Consider the following 16,656-nt stretch of genomic DNA (forward strand, 5'->3'; position numbering starts at 1 on the left):
TTTCACAGGTGACTCATCCAAGAAGATCCATCAGGGTGCAGTTATAAGCAGGAAGAGATATTTTAGAGAAGTGAGACTACATAAATTTTATACTGGGGACAAGTGGATTTTAACATCCACTCTTAACATCGTTAAGGCACAATTTTCTCTTGCTGCTATTTGGTAGAAAACACAGAATTCTGGAGTCCTCAAAAACTGTGTCTAAGAAGGAATATGTGAGCATGCTAAGCATTTTTAGTTTGAGGATCCATGCTGGTGTTTCCCTCTGTTAGCCCTACAGCCAGCCCACCCATGGGGATATATGAAGACCCTCTACAGGAGTGAGAAAACAAGACAAATTGCTAGATTTTTTTTTTTTTCTAGCAGAATGTCAACTCTGCAATTAGCGCATCTGGGATCTAAAGCGCGTGGCTCTTTGATCAGCAATATTGAACCAGTCACTTCAAGCTCTTATTAGAGAAATCAAGGATGAACTCACTACAACCAGATATTCGAAGTCTCAGATGAAAGAACTGATTTCGAGAGAAGCATCCTAGACTTCTTAAGTTCTCCAGGTAAGGGGTTCTCAATGCTGACTTGACGTCAGGATTCCACGTAGTAAGTCATTGCATGTTAGTGACTACATATCCCTCATGTTATCACCTGAGCTTGGTTACTTCTGAATTCAGGCAGAAGGCAGAAGGGCCTGGGGAAGGGAGGATCCAGAGGGAGTTCCTGTTCGTTGGGTACTGGGTTTTAGTTTCACCTGATGAAAGGAATGATAATGATGACAGTTGCCCAACAAGATGAATGACATTCAGTACCACTCTGAACAGTTAAATAACTTAACATGCTGCATTGTAAGTCATGTGTATTTGACCACAATAAAACACATTTTTTGTGTTCAATTCAAAGACAGGATTTTATTTTTCCCTTTCCTGAGCCAATAGCTCCTTCCGAAGTGCTGTTTTCCAAATGCATCATAGACCATCCACCCTGGGTGTTTGAGGACCACAATGCTACTCTTGAATTGTTGTTTAGGAAACAGAATTTGGAAAGGGAACTAGGAAATGCCACGAAAAGGATGAGTCTGAGTGGAACTCACAGAAGGCAGAAGCTGTCCTGTCCTTGGAGGATTCCTACTGTTCCAGTGAGTGGAGACAGGCACACAGCACAAGTTCCCTAACACTAGAATGTTGGTTCTGCCAGGTTTGGAAACCTCAGTATCCAGGGCTTCTGTCCCTGCCAGCAAAGGCAGAACCTCTACCCTGGAATCCGCCAGCTCTTGAGCTGGCAGAACATGACTTCCTGTTTTTAAGAGAATGCTTTGAGACGGCATGTAACAGTTTTCTTGGACATAGCTAGTCAATGCAAAGCAATATTTTGATTGTTAAATAAATCAGAAGCATATGGAATGAATTCCCCTGGGCTCGGCAAAGCCCAGGCTATCGAAGGATGATTTTTGGTGTGCATGTGTGTTTGTGGAGTCCAACAGCGCCTCACTTTCAGGGTTCTCTTTGAGGCTTTTAGGGTTTCTGAAGATGAAGATGTCCGAGTTTCTTTATCACAGCCTTCATTCTCACCTTACCAGATCTCTAAACAAATGCCTTTGTTCATTCTTCAGGTGTTCCAGTTGACTGAGTATATGCTGCAAACGCCCGTTAAAGGACATCTTCTTTCTTGTTCTCGGCTTCAATACAGTTCAAGAGGTTTCTTTTGACATTTATAACTGAAGGGGTTCAGACTTGAGTGAATTCAATGCACAGAGGCTGTGTTGTAAGTGAACTCGCTTCCACTTGCCGCCACAGACTGCTGCTTGCTGCTCTTACAATCTCGGCCTTGAACTCCGGGGGCAGGGCCGTTTTTGATGGAGCACCATGGCTCTGGGATTAGCATTTGCCATGAGGTCAGGAAAAAAGCTCACCTTCTTGGGTAGCTTGGACGGGTGTTTTAGAAACAAAGGAGCCCAAGACTCTGATCTGAATGTGTCCCCTGTTTTGTATTGTTAACATGCGTTTGAATATAGCAGTTTCGGGACTTTTACAATGAAACAGTCTCCATAGTACTTGGAAACTATTTTAGCCGCGGGCTCAGTACTGCTCAAAGCGCTATGCATTGAACTCCTAACCAAGTCCTGAGGAATATTTAGTGCCTATCTTAGAAAGATAGAAAAGCAAGTCTTAGTATATAGATCTGGGAACGTTAGAGACTTCATTGCTTTACCAAGGTTCATAAATAACCAATCTCTAAGATAAAATGGAAAATGTGTATTTTTGTCTCATATTTTCCAGATCTAGGAGAAACAAAACATGGTTTCGCTTTATTAGTGAGCACACATATAAATTTGGCATAGTTCTATTCATGTGAGACGCAAGAGTGGCCGAGAAAAGAGGATAAGACCTCTTGGGAACCCGTATCATATTTTTGAGAAATACTGAAATGGTTACACATTTTTGTTAAGTAGCACAAAATAACACAGCCAAACATATCCAGTTTCTGCAGTCGCCAGATAGTTCCAGTCACCCCTTTGCAACATTAAAAAGGAGCGGGCGAGGAAGATGAAGAGATCAAAGGAGTGGCAAGAAAGAGGGGGAGGAGCCATCAGAAGGTTGAGAGGACAGCAAAATTTCAGTGAGAGAGAGGAACTTGAACAAGCATGATGCTAGGGGAAAAAAGCGGTAGAAGGAAGATACTGGAAAATTTTAAAATAAAAAGCAAGAAATAGAGAATGCAAAGGCGTCTCATTAATTTCCCTTGAAGACCAGAAACCCTTCACCCCTCTGCCAGGGTCACAGCCTCCAGCAGCGCCCTGACTAGGTTTGTGTTCCCTGTTCTGTGGCTGACTAGCAGGGGGTTCAAGGCCAAGCTATTTCACTCCTCCGAATCTCCTTCTCATCTGTAAAATGGACACAACGGCGCCTGTCCCATCATGGCTGCATGCCTCTTGTCTTTGCACTTCAATATTACTTGCTGGAAAAAACACAAGAGAAAAACTAAACTCCGATTTTTCAGCCTCTCTAAATATCAACTCCAAATGGAAGGCCACCCAAGTCATTGATCGAGGCAAAGTTTTTGTTGTTTTTTTTTTGTTTTGTTTTTTTACAATAAGAATGCCAAGCACTAGCAACAAAAGGAAAAAAAATAACAAACAGGACAGTAACAACCTACAACTTTCCTAGGCAGAGAACAAAAATCGGTGAAGAGACAACCTAAAAAAATGAGTGAAAATATTTGCAGCCTCCTAGTCATCCAACAGGTATTCATTTTCAATAGGTGAAAAACAAATGATCTCATTAAGACATGGCTGAATGACCTGAACAGACACTCCTTAAAAGAAGATATAGGGCCCAGCACTGTAGCCTAGCGGCTAAAATCCTCGCCTTTCACACACCGGAATCGCATACAGGTGCCGGTCTGTATCTAGTTCTTCCACTTCCCATCCAGCTCCCTGCTTGTGGTCTGGGAAGGCAGTGAAGATGGCCCAAAGCCTTGGGACCCTGCACCAGGCTTCAGATCGACTTCGCTCAGCTCAGCTCAGCTCAGCTCAGCTCTGGCCGTTGCGGCTCCTTGGGGAGTGAACCAGCAGGTGCAAGATCTTTCTCTCCGTCTCTCCTCCTCTCTGTATATCTGCCTTTCCAATAAAAATAAATACATCTCTTTTTTTTTAAAAAAAAGGAAGATTTAGAAATAACCAACAAGTATATGGAAAATATACTCGACATCACTAATGACCAGGGAAAAGTTGGTCAAAATTACAAGCAGAGCCCATCTCACTGCAGATAAAATGCTATTTATCAAGAAGGCAAAATGCTGGCAAGAATGCAGAGGGAGGGCAACTCACACACATGGTTGGCAGGAATGCTATGGAAGGCAGTTTGGCGATTCCTCAAGCAACCAGAAACAGATCTGTCATCGGATGCGGCTGCCCCACGGCTGGGTACACACCCTAAGGAAATGACATCAGCATATGGGGGAGACATTCTTACTCCAATGCTCATTGCAAGCCATGCAGCCTTGGACAAACCCCTTACCTCCTCCAGCATGAGCTTCCTTCTTCATGGAAAGGATAGAATTAGGGCTAAGTTTCTGTGAGCACAGCATTTTCTTCAATCCATTTGTACATACCTTTGTGCTATGTACACCTCTGTTTATACGGGCCTACTTGGACATATTTGAGAGGCCTTTAGAAAGTTCTCGAAAATGTGCATTGCTTTTTAATTCCATTTGTAGAGTACCCTTGTACTACCAATGCAATGACATTGCACTCACAGTCATGGTCACCAGCACACCAGCCTAGGCCAGAAGGAACATTCATGCACATCTCCACCGCACCCATCAAGGCTTTCCTCCAGTCAAGAAAACAGCCTGGGCCCATCCTAAAGTGCCAAGTCACCCCGCAAATGTGCCTGACTGCAAAGACTGTGGCGCTAAAAGCACGGTGAAGAGGATGCTTGTTCATTACAGGACAGCTGGAACCAGAAGTGGAGCTCACCTTGCCCCATGCTGCTGCGTGGTGCGCCACTCCAGAGGCTGTGAATGACCTTGAAAGCACCTCCAGAACTGACTCCAGGTTTACAAACACTACACGCTATTGACTGAGTGACTGTGCAGACACAGACTCCACGAAAAACAGGATGGGCTGTCTCGTACCTCTCTTGGCACAGGTTTGCCGTGCGGATTAAAGGAAGCAAGTTATGCAACTGCTAGGCACCTCACAAGTGAGAGCTGTTTCTGCTATTAATTATTTATTACCAAGAATATGTACTCCATCCCCTGAGAAGAGGAAAATTCTGTGATGAACTGGATTGAATTCTATGGGTGAAACAGGGAAGTGAGCCAGTTAATACCTACAGGCCAAATCCACAAACATTATTCCACATCGCTGGGTGTATGTTAATATATATGGGGACCATCAAGCCCTGCCACACTCTCCTGCCATCCCCAGCAGACCCAGAAGCAGTCCACAATTCTCCTGCGGAAAGTCTCTCCATCCCCGATCTTGCCTCATTTTGCATTTTACTGTCACTCTGACCTCTAGTCCCCGCAGCTGCCCCCTCCATCAGATTTTTGTTATAAAACCACTCTTTTCTTCTAGGTGCAGCAGACAGTAATTACTATTGAACCTCGGTGCTGAAAGTTTGGGGAACTTGTCCCAGGATGTGGCTGGTGTCTGTAATTCTTCCACGAACCCCTTTGATTTCGGAGATCAATCGGTCTGCAAGCTTTGACTTCATGCTAGCGTTGTAATTGATGGTACACACGGCCTCTCTTCATTGATTGCACCCAGAACACACTTTTAACCTTTGACGATGCTGTTTCTGTAAAGGCATCGAACTCTTCTCAGCAGGGCGACAACCAGTTTTCTACCCTCTCCCCCAAAACAGGGTCACCATGACTCCTACAATCCAAGGCATGTCTTCCTTTCTCAGCTTGCTCCCTCTCTCCTCTTCCGCTTTGCTGGCAATATCCCTTGCCTTCCTCCTCCCTTCACTTCAATTCCCTGTCTCAACACCTGCTTCCTCTTTTATTGAAATAGAACCGTTCAGCTCTCCAACTCTCAGGTTAAAAACGTCTCTGAAGCCTTTGCTTCCTGAGATTAATGGGTCCCTCTTATCAACCTCAATAACTATTCCTTTTCTGCTCTCATGGAAGCTGTCATCTTCTGCATTTTGCTAACACTTGCAAGCCCGTGTTGTATTTCTCTGAATAGGTGTGAGTAGATCTGATTCATCTTTGTCAAACACTGTGTAACTCTCTACACAATGCCCCATCCTTGGTTTCGTAGATAATAAACGCTTGCTGACTTCATGCAATAGCAAACAGCCCTACGAGGCAGTAAATCTGGGCTTTATTGGAAAAGGCATGATATTTATAAAAACACGTTTATATCTGTGAAGTTGCACATACGAATGAATTCACTTGGAAAAAAAAAAAAGAGTTGCCAATTTATAGGAAACCCCAAGGGAATCAAGACTAGAGTCTCTAAGTCTGGCAATTTGTGCCTCAGCATTTGTACTTATCAGTCCCCAAACTCTACCAGAGATGGCAATGTCCAGCCACACCCTATAAGGTCTGTGAAAGTTGCTTGGTGTGGCCCTGTCAAGGCATCTGCAGAGTGGAGTCAACATAGACCCCATCTATGGCAGACTCATTTGTAACTTGCTAATTTGGTATGCCTTGCGAACAATACTATAAATACCCAAATGGCTCTTGGCATAAAAAAAAAATTCCCCATCCTTGAGTCTAGCCACCCCCTTCTTTTTTTAGTAAATCATGAACCTTGAAATCAGGACTTAAATAATACAGGCACCAACGTATTCTGCGTTATCTTATAGTTTCTTTCAACAGCCTCACTCGATTAGTCCCAACAAGAACACTTGACATTTGGAGAGAATATCGCAATCAAATACTTGAAGCTTGGCTGAGGTAAGGGAGTGCACTAACCTATTAGTTTCCCAGTGTCTGCCACGGAGCCTGGTGCAACAGTGTGGCTGCCTGCTAACGATGGAGTGAGTCCTCGTTTGGGAGAACCAGGAGGCAAGATCAGGACTAGGAACCTGCTCCCTGCCTCTAGGGTCCTAGAGGCGTATCTTTTTTTTTTTTTTTCCACGAAAAAGGAGATGGTTTACAAGCCATTACATGTGTGTTCCTTTGCTCCTCTTTGCACGATTTTTCACCACAAGTTATGTCACAGAGAATATCAAGGTTTGTTTTGCCTGAATGGTTTCTTTTTAAGATTCATCTATTTATTTTGAAAGTCAGAGTTATAGAAAGAAGAAGAGAGAGGGAATAGGAGCAGGAAGGAGAAAGAGAGAGAGAGTTGGAGAGAGAGAGAGAAAACAACCAGCAACCAGGAACTTCATTAGGTCTCCCACATGTATGCAGGGACCTAAGCACTTGCGCCATCTTCTACTACTTCCTGGGTCTATCAGCAGGGAGCTGAATTAGAAGTGGAGCAGTGGAGACAGGAACTGGTGCCAGTATGGAAGCCAGCCCTTCAGGCAGGCATCTTCTCTGCCACACTACAGCATTGTCCCCTGCCTCGATGATTCCACCCTCAGTGCATTGTCCTCTTTGGATACATCCCAGTTACTGACGACACATAACAGGGACGGCTGCATGCAAACTGTACCAGCCAAGGTGCACCTTCCACCCCATCACAAATAGGCAGAGGAAAAGAAAGTGGAGTGCATTCTCACCCTCAGCGGTGAAGACCTGCAAATCATCTGCTATGAGCTGTGAGGCCTTTCAAACTCACCCAGGCCTTGACTGCAGAACAGGTGTCGGTTCTCATGACCCTCGCTTGTTTGTGGGCACATCTCAGTCACGAGCCACACTCGGATTTCTGTCTCTGACACCGAAGGTTTAAATGTATATGGGAAGCAATCTGTAACTACCACTGGCAGATCATTTTCCTTTCTGTACACAAACTCTTCTCCTGTGTGTGTGTGTGTGAGCATGTGTGTGTGTGTGTGTGTGTGTGTGTGAGAGCATATGTTTCCAGTAATTTTGTGACTGAAGTTCACTGCAGGATCAGAAGGAGACGGGGGAGACGGAACACATCATGACGAACGCACGTGATCACAAGCCTGGTAGGAACTAAATGCTAGGATTTATCTCGACTATCTTTACTAGACAGAACATTGAAAGGAAGTGGGAAAGTGTCCAGAAAAAAATTGCAATTTTTCTTTCGACCTTAAAAAAACACATTCAATCAAGCCTGTGTTCAACCCCTCCCCCAGCAATAGCTGACCACACGGAGGCGTGTCTGGCTAAGGTCGGTCCCTTGGCTCTAGCAGACACTGTGAAGGAAGTCACTCCAGGGCCTCATTTCTCACAGAGGGAACGCACCCACCAAGTCAAGCCCCTCTGAAAGTTAGGCCTCCTCCACCAGGCTGCCTTCTGCGATCTCCCCATGGCAACTGCAAGCTGTCACATCTCTCTCTCTCTCTCTCTGTCTGTCTCTCTCTCTCTCTTTTTTAATGTTTGAATTTTATTTTGTTTTTCATACTATAGTTCCATAGGCTCTGGAATTTCTCTGTCCTGCCTCTCTATGCTACTCCCCGCCCCGCTGTCTTCCCCTATATTATTGCTACAGTATAGTCCTTCATAAACAGTCCTAAATCCATCCCTCTGCTATTTAAGCGTATCCTGACATTCTAGGTATGGACAATGGCAGAAAGCCCAGCATCCTATTGTCAAGATATATTGAACAATTTCATTGGGAATCCATCTTTGATTTGGAAGTAGAGACCCATACAGCATTGTATCTTCACATCTCAAGGATAGCCTCTATGTCACAGTTCCTGCGACCTGTACTCCTGTATTTATAGCAGCATAATCTACAATAAGAAAGACATGGAAACAACCCAGATGCCCATCGAAACAGAAGTGCATAAAGAAACTGGTACATCTCCGCTATGGAATACTGCTCAGCCACTAAAAGGAACGAAAATCTACTGTTTAACCGAATGGTCCCAGCTAGAGATCATTATGCTCAGTGAAATAAGCTAATCCTCAAAGGACAAATATCATATGTTCTCTCTGAAATAATGCAACCTTCCTGTAAAGTATAAGATCAACAGATATCTGGGTAAACATGTATGTACACATAGTCCATCAAGAGGAACTGTGTAATAGATCTCACTTCCACGAATCCCATCAAGTCCTAAAATGAGAATATAGTCTGCCTTTTCTTGTCTTCACTTGGTAGCTGCTAAGGGTGGAGCCATGTTCCTCTAAACTCATATGCTGAGGTCTCTAATTCCAGCTCCGAATGTGAATTTATTGGAGATAGGGCCTTGATCAGAGAAAGCAAAGCCAAAGAAAATTCTTCTTAAAGGGACTGACCCAATCTGACACCTGGGAAAGACTGTGTGAGGACACAGCAGGCCAAGGAGAGAGGCTTCAGAAGGAACCAAGCTTGCCTCTCTTGACCTTGGCCTTCTGGTCTCCAGACTGTGAGAAAATAATGTCCTGTTGTGGAATCCACCCAGTCACAGGCAATTTGTTATGGCAGCCTTAGCAAATGAACACACGCATGTACAGATCTCAAAATCTCTTACACCACAATAGGCATGATTTTTAAAATAATGTCTCTCCTTGTTTCTCTCCCTTACTCTGTTGTACCCATCTCCCAGGTGAAGCTGACCCTATGGGTTTCAGACACCTGAAAAGTCAATCGCCCTGCCCCGACCTCCAAGTACCCAGCAATGACCACGCAGACAAGAACTGCACCCAGCAGTGTGTGCCATCACAAGCAGATGGAGCAGCATTCAAAGCCATCCACCACCTGCCCATTGGTGTCATGCCCTATGATGCTACAATCACATCAAGCCTTGGGAGAAAGAAGAAGCCAGCCTGCTAGGAGTACAAGAAACTTTGAGCAAGTATTGCTCCGAGGATGAGGAAGATGACCCAAAACCTGGGGTGATGATACAAAGATGGAACATTGTAGGAGTTTGCAGGAAGTATTCCAACAAACAGCTTGGTCTGGGGCTCCCCTAAACTAGTTCCAGGGGAGTATGGAATATTTTTCTTAAGTTTCAAAATATGTTCATTTGAAAGGCAAAACAATGTTTAATCCTAAACAGGCGCTAATACCTGCCTAGGAGAAAAGGTAGAATTCCAGTCCCCAAAATTGTTGAGGAGGAAACACCGGGCTCTCATTGCCTCTTCAGTTTGAACAAGGATCTCACTTTTCGTCACGGGTATCAGGGGAATAGGTGAGAAACCACTTTTGTCATCTTATCTGGGAGAAAATACACTTAATTGCAGGATTTACTCAGGGCGTAAGATTACATTTAAAATCAAACTTTTCAATCTCACTTTCACTGATGGTTCTACATTTTATTCCTCTTTCCTTTGCCTTATTTCCAAGCTTGAGGTGTTTCAACATTTCAAAGTTGAGCATTTTATTTTAGACACCTATGTTTTATTTTTCTAGAAAACTGTTAGGTTGTGTGTCTTCGTTTTCCTGAATTTTGGCCATTGGTGTTATCTTTGTATGAGCTACTGAAAAGATCCCTTCTTTACTCCGCCTTCTTAATGACAAATCCCAATTGAGATTCCTTTTATAAAATTACATAATTCATGTATTTGGAATACAGAAAGAGAGAATCACCCACTAACTGGTTTGCTTCCCAAATGCCTGCAATAATTGGGGAAAAGTCAGACTGAAATCTGAAGTTCCAGGAGTCTGGAACTCAAGCTGGGGGGAAGGGACCCAAGCTGCTTCCCACAGGAAGCTCGGATGGGGAAAGCTAGCCAGACCCTGCACCCCAGGCACTCTGAGACCGGATGTAGGCATCCCAAGTTATCCCTTCATTACTGCCCCAAATGCTCTCCATCTCTTCACATATGTTCTTTAACCTCAGAGGGAAAAATGACCTGTTTGCTCAAATTGACACTTTAATGGTAACAAGAATAAAAACAGGAATAAAAACACCGAACCTTAGATAGGGCATCAGTGTTCCCAAAGTCACCCACTGCCTGTAGTTGGAGTACGCACCCAAATCAACCCGACTACTAAGTTTAGAATTTTATCCAAAACATCCATATTACCAATAAGGCCTGTTATTTGTTATTTTCTCTCTCTCTTTTTTTTATCTGTCTCCTGTGTTCTTCTGTGTAGTTGTTTAGAAACTATAGAACTGTCCCAGAAACGATCCAAACTTGGCTTTCCACACTGCATTTTCCAGACTATTCTTCGTAAGGCAAGTAACACAATAATCCTCTGTAAGAACTCAGAGTTCTGGTTCTTTGGGTGGAAAATGTGGGCACCATGACCTGGGCAGACGACCAGATTTCAGAGACTGCCAAGCCACAGTGCAACCACTCGGAGTACTGCGTGGTCTTCTGTGACAGAAGACCAAGGCGCAGGTTGCCACCAAGTCTCAAAGGCAGGACCGCTGGGTAAAAAGCAGTTACGGGGCACACATCCATCATTTCAGCACTTTATGGAGGGAGCCCTGTGGCTTTCAAAGCAGCACCCTCGAGCTGTTCACACCATTTATAATATCATCATATCCCACATTTCAAATGAGAGCTTTGCTTGAAAACCTCATTATGTCTTTCAGCTTTGGTGTTGAGTCTTGTTTGCTGAACCTCAGGAGAAAATGGAGACGACACGAGAGAAAGAGGAAAGGCTGGATTCAAGATCCACCAAGTCCCTCAATGTGGTCCATGATCTTCAAAGATTTCATGAACTCTAATCTCCAAATATCCTCATACAAACATCACCACGCCCCTCTAAAAAGCTACTTATTGTAGGCACATTCTACTTATGGTGTTTGCCCTGATTGGAGAGCAAGAAGGGGAGAGGTGAGAGGCAGCCAAAGCTTTGAGTATCTCTCCCTAGCCACGATTCGAAAGACATTCTCTTTGGCACCTCCTCAAACCACCACTTTTTGTTGCGAGTCCTTCATGTGGCCAAAGGAGAATGAAAACTAGCCAAGAACTCTTGCAAACCAACGCCTTGCCTAGGTTTCTGGAGAAAACTCTAGTAGAGCATTTCTTTTTTCATGCTGAGTGAGCTGCGAGCAGTTCCCATTAAGATCTTTATCTCCGGGCAACAGCAAGACTCAAAATGCCACAGCCTTTCCCTCCGGTTCTTTCTTTGTCCTTTCATTTCCCAAGCTGGGGGCCCTCCTTACCCCAAAATAACAACCGCGGGGTCAGATTTCTCCTTCTCTGTCTCTTTAAGTCTGAAACTTCCTGAGGTTCCTAAATACTGCCAGCCTCAGCAGGCATCCAGGCTTTGGAGACTGGCTCTGCAGCGGTGAGATTTGCAAGTGAATCTGAGCGACGGGATCTACCTCCTGTGACCGGGAAGGGAAGACATCTACGCTGACGTTGGCATCACAAGTCCCAGTCCAAGGATTCAAAAAACCCAATGCATTGATAATAGCAGCACACTACAAGCAGGATTCTGAGAATCGACCCAAGTAGGGACAGCTGGTGCCTACTCCATTACACAAACCCACAAAAAGCCACACGTGGTCAGACTCCCATGCCTACCTTAAAGATTGCCCCCTCAAGCTGGACTCCACATGGAGCCTCCAACTCTGCGCGTGTTCTCTGCCTCTCCGGCCGCTCTTTCTTAACCCGAGCAGCAGTCTCCGGAGGCCCAGAGTCGGGCTCTGAGAATACACACGCCACACACGCCCAGAAGCCTCCCGGTGCCAGGCAGCCCCTTCGCCTCTCTTCCCAGCCGTGTCAGCTCCCTGGCTGCTGCCCAGCTCCCTGGAGGGAGGGACTGGGTGAGGGAAGGGAGCCACCCGGAGGAGTTGGTGAATGGACTCAGCTCACCACACACACGAGGCGGCCACCCATTTCGGCAAGAAGGGTCCATTTTATGTATCCCGTGTCTTAAGCTCAAGTCCCCTTGCAGCGGGTTTCTCAAGTGAGCCTCAGATACAGGAGAGTCCGCAGAGGTGCCAAGTCCCTCTGGGGCATGACCTGCAGGCGTCCACGCTTGTCTCTTACCTTCACAGAAGCCCCTCGCCTTCCTAAAAGCCTGGCTCGAGTCTCCAAGGAATCTCGTGCTGGACTTGATGAGGGAGACGACGTGTTTCAGAAGCAGGGAACATTTTGAAATGAAAGAGAAAGTAACCCGGGAATCCGGTCCAGACCCTCGACCTGCACTTGACGGTCCTCAGCCTTGGGGAGTTTTCCTTCTGACTCAGCCGGCGCCCAGCGGCTCCAGCCAAGAGAGGAGGAGACGGCAGCTCCGAAGTCTGGAACTCGCATCATTGGCTCCCCTCCCCACCCCGTTTTCTTTACGAGTATTTGTCGAGCTCCTTAACATCGCAGTTTGTCTCCTTCTACAGGGAGTTACTCAGTGATCCCGTCACCTGACTCACGGCAGATCCATTATATAATTCAAACTGTATTCGTGGAGTTCTGCGCTCTCTCGCCCTGCCCCCAACCCCAGGGCGCCAACCCCCAGGCAGGAGGTGGGAGAAGGAGAGCTGCCGACGTTGCAAACGGGAAACAATGGACAATTAACCTTTCTTGAACCTTTCCTAGGGTGACTAGTTCCAGTCTTCTTGGGTAGTGGACCAGCCTGTTAAATAGCAATGTTGAATAAGTAGGGTTTTCCCTCATTTTCTCATCAGGTGGCTCTCTCTGTAGAAGGACGACAGCTCCCATCACGGGTGTAAAATCCTCATCTAGATTTGTAACAGCTGTGCAAACAAAACCCCAAACCTAGGCTGTTTATTATTTTTACCACGCACCTAAGTTCTGTGACACGGCAAAGGAGCCACTGACATTGCGGGGACCTGTAGCCAGTCCCCCGCCATGACTTTGATCCCTATAAGCCGATCCGCTACAGTTCCCTCAAATACACATCACGTTCGTGGGAAAAGGACTCCCTGACTCTGCAAACGTCTCTTCAAGACCACAGCTTCAGCCTCTGCTGCTTTTCTCTGCAGCCATTCCGTATGGATGCTTTGAAGCCCCCACTATGGAGTGTAAGTATTAAGAATCATTCCTGTTGTCTCTCTTAGAACCCATTAACTCTGTCTAAATGATACATTTCCAGAAACAAGCATGTTTAACCTGATTCATGAAGAGGGGGCCCTTGAGAAACTTTGATGGTAATGAATAAACTAACGTGTGAATTATCTGAAACATGAGGGTTACATGGAAACCACCCCCGGTTTTCCTTTTCTAAGTCTTTACAAAGATGGAGGAGGGCTCTGGATTCCCTGGTTTCCCAGCCAGGGAATCCCTCTTGCTGACACTAGGAAGACCTTGGGAAGGAATCTTAATGTCTACAAAACAAACGCTGACCCTGACCAAGCTTGGCTGGATTTTCCTGGTCTGGTTTCTTTTCTCCCCTCTTAATTTCATCCACCTATACTCACCAAAGGGAGTGGCTTTCTCCTTTCTGCCTGTCCCTGGGGTTGTAAGTCATGCTGGACTCTCTGGTCACCCCGAAACACAGGCTGAGCAGCTCTGACACCCATCTCTAATATCTGAAGTACCCCATAGTCTGCAACTTTTGATTCCATGTACTCCACACATGGAAAATTCTACATTATAACACTATGTTTCATACGCAAGATTGTTAAAAAAAAAACGGTAAAATTATCTTAGGCTATATGTATAAAGTATCTAGGAAACATAGACGGGTTTGGGGCTTAGACTGGATCCCGTCCACAAGTTGTATCATCATGTATATAGAAATCCTCCCAAACCAGAAACATTTCTGGCCCCGTATATTTTGGATAAGAAATAGTCAATCTGTATGTAATGTTAAATGGGTACTGTGCTGTCCCGGCCAGCAGAGCCGGCAGCGTGGGCACGGGGAAGGTCCGGGGTCAGACGAAGGTCCGGGGGTCAGACGAAGGTCCGGGTGTCGGGCGAAGGTCCGGGGGTCAGACGAAGGTCCGGGGGTCGGGCGAAGGTCCGGGGGTCAGACGAAGGTCCGGGGGTCGGGCGAAGGTCCGGGGGTCAGGCACCGACACAGGGAGACCAGTGATGGTGGGAGAAGAGGTCTCTCAAGCCTCTTTATTACCCCTATATATACTCTTTCCCCCCTCCCCAGCGCATTAGGGCGCCACTAAGGCGCCAATGAGTCTGTTTAGACCAGGTGCTAGTGTTAATTAACTCATTAGCCCACAACACTGTGCCCTAAGAAGTGCTTTGGAAATATTTTGTAAAATCTCCTCTCACATACCCCTCTGACCTTGGCCTGGGCTAATTCCTGTGTTTCTTACACAGGGGCATGGAAAAGAATTAGAAGTCTGCTATTCTCAATACTCTGATTTTATAGAAAACCCAGATACACACAATAGCAATCTAAATGCATAAACTTAAGATGGATTGATGCCTGTTGATGCCTCTCCCTCTAGTTATAGTAAATACAAACAAGGTATTGTGGCAGTGCTATGGTAATTGCTTCTTTCTTAATAAGAATAAAGATCCATAGGGAGACTTCAGGTGAGTGACACCTTCCCCACCCCAGGAATGGGAAAAGGAACAATACTAATACTAAGAACTCCACATGTAATTTTATGTTTTCTAATGTTCACGTAAAATGTTTTTAGGTGGGCCAATTATTTTTATAATGCAACTTATATAAAAGCAATGCATCCCAAAATGTTATCATGTCAGCATGTAAGCGATATAAAAATTGACATAATATTTTGTATGTTTTCCACATTAAGTCTCCGAAATATGATGTCTATTTTATAGATCACTTTTCAGCTAGCACAAGCCACATTCCACATGATCAGTAGTCATGCATGATTAGTGGCCGCCACACTTGATGGCCCAGCCCTAGGTTGTACTGAACCAGTACACAATCAGAATTTGCACTTTGAGACTATGTTTGTGTATTCCTACTTGGGAATTTCAGACAAATAAGTCGCATTCATTTGGTTCTAGCCCTGTGGCATAACTCAAGTGTTTCCTCTTGGGCTGAGCAAAATATATCACATAAGCTTGAAATTGAAACAGTATTTAAGATCCAGTTTCTTCCATGCCACCAGAGAATCATGAAGATTAAATAATGAATCTTGGGTTTGTCAAGTTTCTTTGAAATGTTCCAATTGCTCAAGTTAGGGCCTTCAGTCCACTTAAGTTGGCTTTCTGCTTGGACTCTCTGCTTCGTCCTCAGTCCAGCCCGTTATCTTGTTCTTATCTCCACTTCCCCTTCATTGGTCAAGCTCCAGGACTACAGCCCTGACCCAAGCCATCACAGTCACTCCTGCCTGGTCTTTCTGCCTCTACTTTTTGCCAATTCAAGTTCATTTCTCTCCTGCCTTTGGTGCAAGTGAGAATCAAAAGCAGAGATTTCTTTACATAGCATCTCAGCTTAAAGCCTTTAATAATAGCCAACGGCCCTTTGGATGAAATCCATACTCCTTACCATGATAAGCTAAGGGATCATGATAAACCCGGCGGGGAGTGTCCCAGCTCATTTCTTTGCTTCATATTCTTTGATTTTCCTTGGTCTACATGTTTAACTATAGCATGGTTTTCAGGATATCCTTAGAATGCCTATGCCTTACCAGAGAGCTAAAACTCTTCAAGCCTAGCTCAACTGTTGACTGTTGCTTTTTGTAATCATTCAGTCAGAAATCAATAACCCACTTGTCTATGTTATCGTACTGCTTTTATCAATAAATGCATTTTTTTCTTTGAAAAATTTTTTTTCATTTCTTTATTTGGTTGGCAGAGATGTGCACATACAGATATATCTTCCATTTGATAGTACACTTTTCAAAACTCACCAATTGAAGCTGGGACAAGCCAAAGCCACAGGGGTGGCAAGGTGCTCCCCTAGGGGCTTCCTGGGGTGCACCTTAGCAGGAAGCTGGAATTGGAATGAAGCAGGGACAAGAGCCCAGAGACTCTGGGGTGCCTCTTAGCCATTTCACCATCTCCCCTCCCCCAACAGACATAGTGTAACATACATCATAGCCAATTTGTATTTGTATGATATATAAAACAACTACCCCCTCATTTAGGAAATGGGATATGACAGTAGCTCAATAAATACCCGAGGAATTTCAACAATCCCTCCTTTCTGCCCTTCTGCCTCTCTAATGACATCACCATTGCCATCATCATCATCACTGCTGTTATCACACAGTAGTCAGTGTTGATCTGCCCTGAGTATGAATCATACAATTGTACAATTCCGTTCCATTCCAACAACAGATC

General features: G+C 45.0%; 1 protein-coding gene across 1 annotated transcript in view; it reads right to left on the bottom strand.

The window, feature by feature from the left end:
- Positions 1-12,791, bottom strand: part of PHACTR1 (phosphatase and actin regulator 1) — a 307,729-nt gene extending 294,938 nt beyond the window's left edge. The window contains exon 1 of the mRNA XM_058668686.1: positions 12,466-12,791. The gene's annotated coding sequence lies outside the window, so the exon portion shown is untranslated. The remainder of the gene's footprint in view (positions 1-12,465) is intronic.
- Positions 12,792-16,656: the final 3,865 nt, after the last annotated feature.

Source organism: Ochotona princeps, chromosome 1 (genome assembly GCF_030435755.1).
Source record: "Ochotona princeps isolate mOchPri1 chromosome 1, mOchPri1.hap1, whole genome shotgun sequence".
In the NCBI taxonomy this organism is placed as follows: domain Eukaryota; kingdom Metazoa; phylum Chordata; class Mammalia; order Lagomorpha; family Ochotonidae; genus Ochotona; species Ochotona princeps.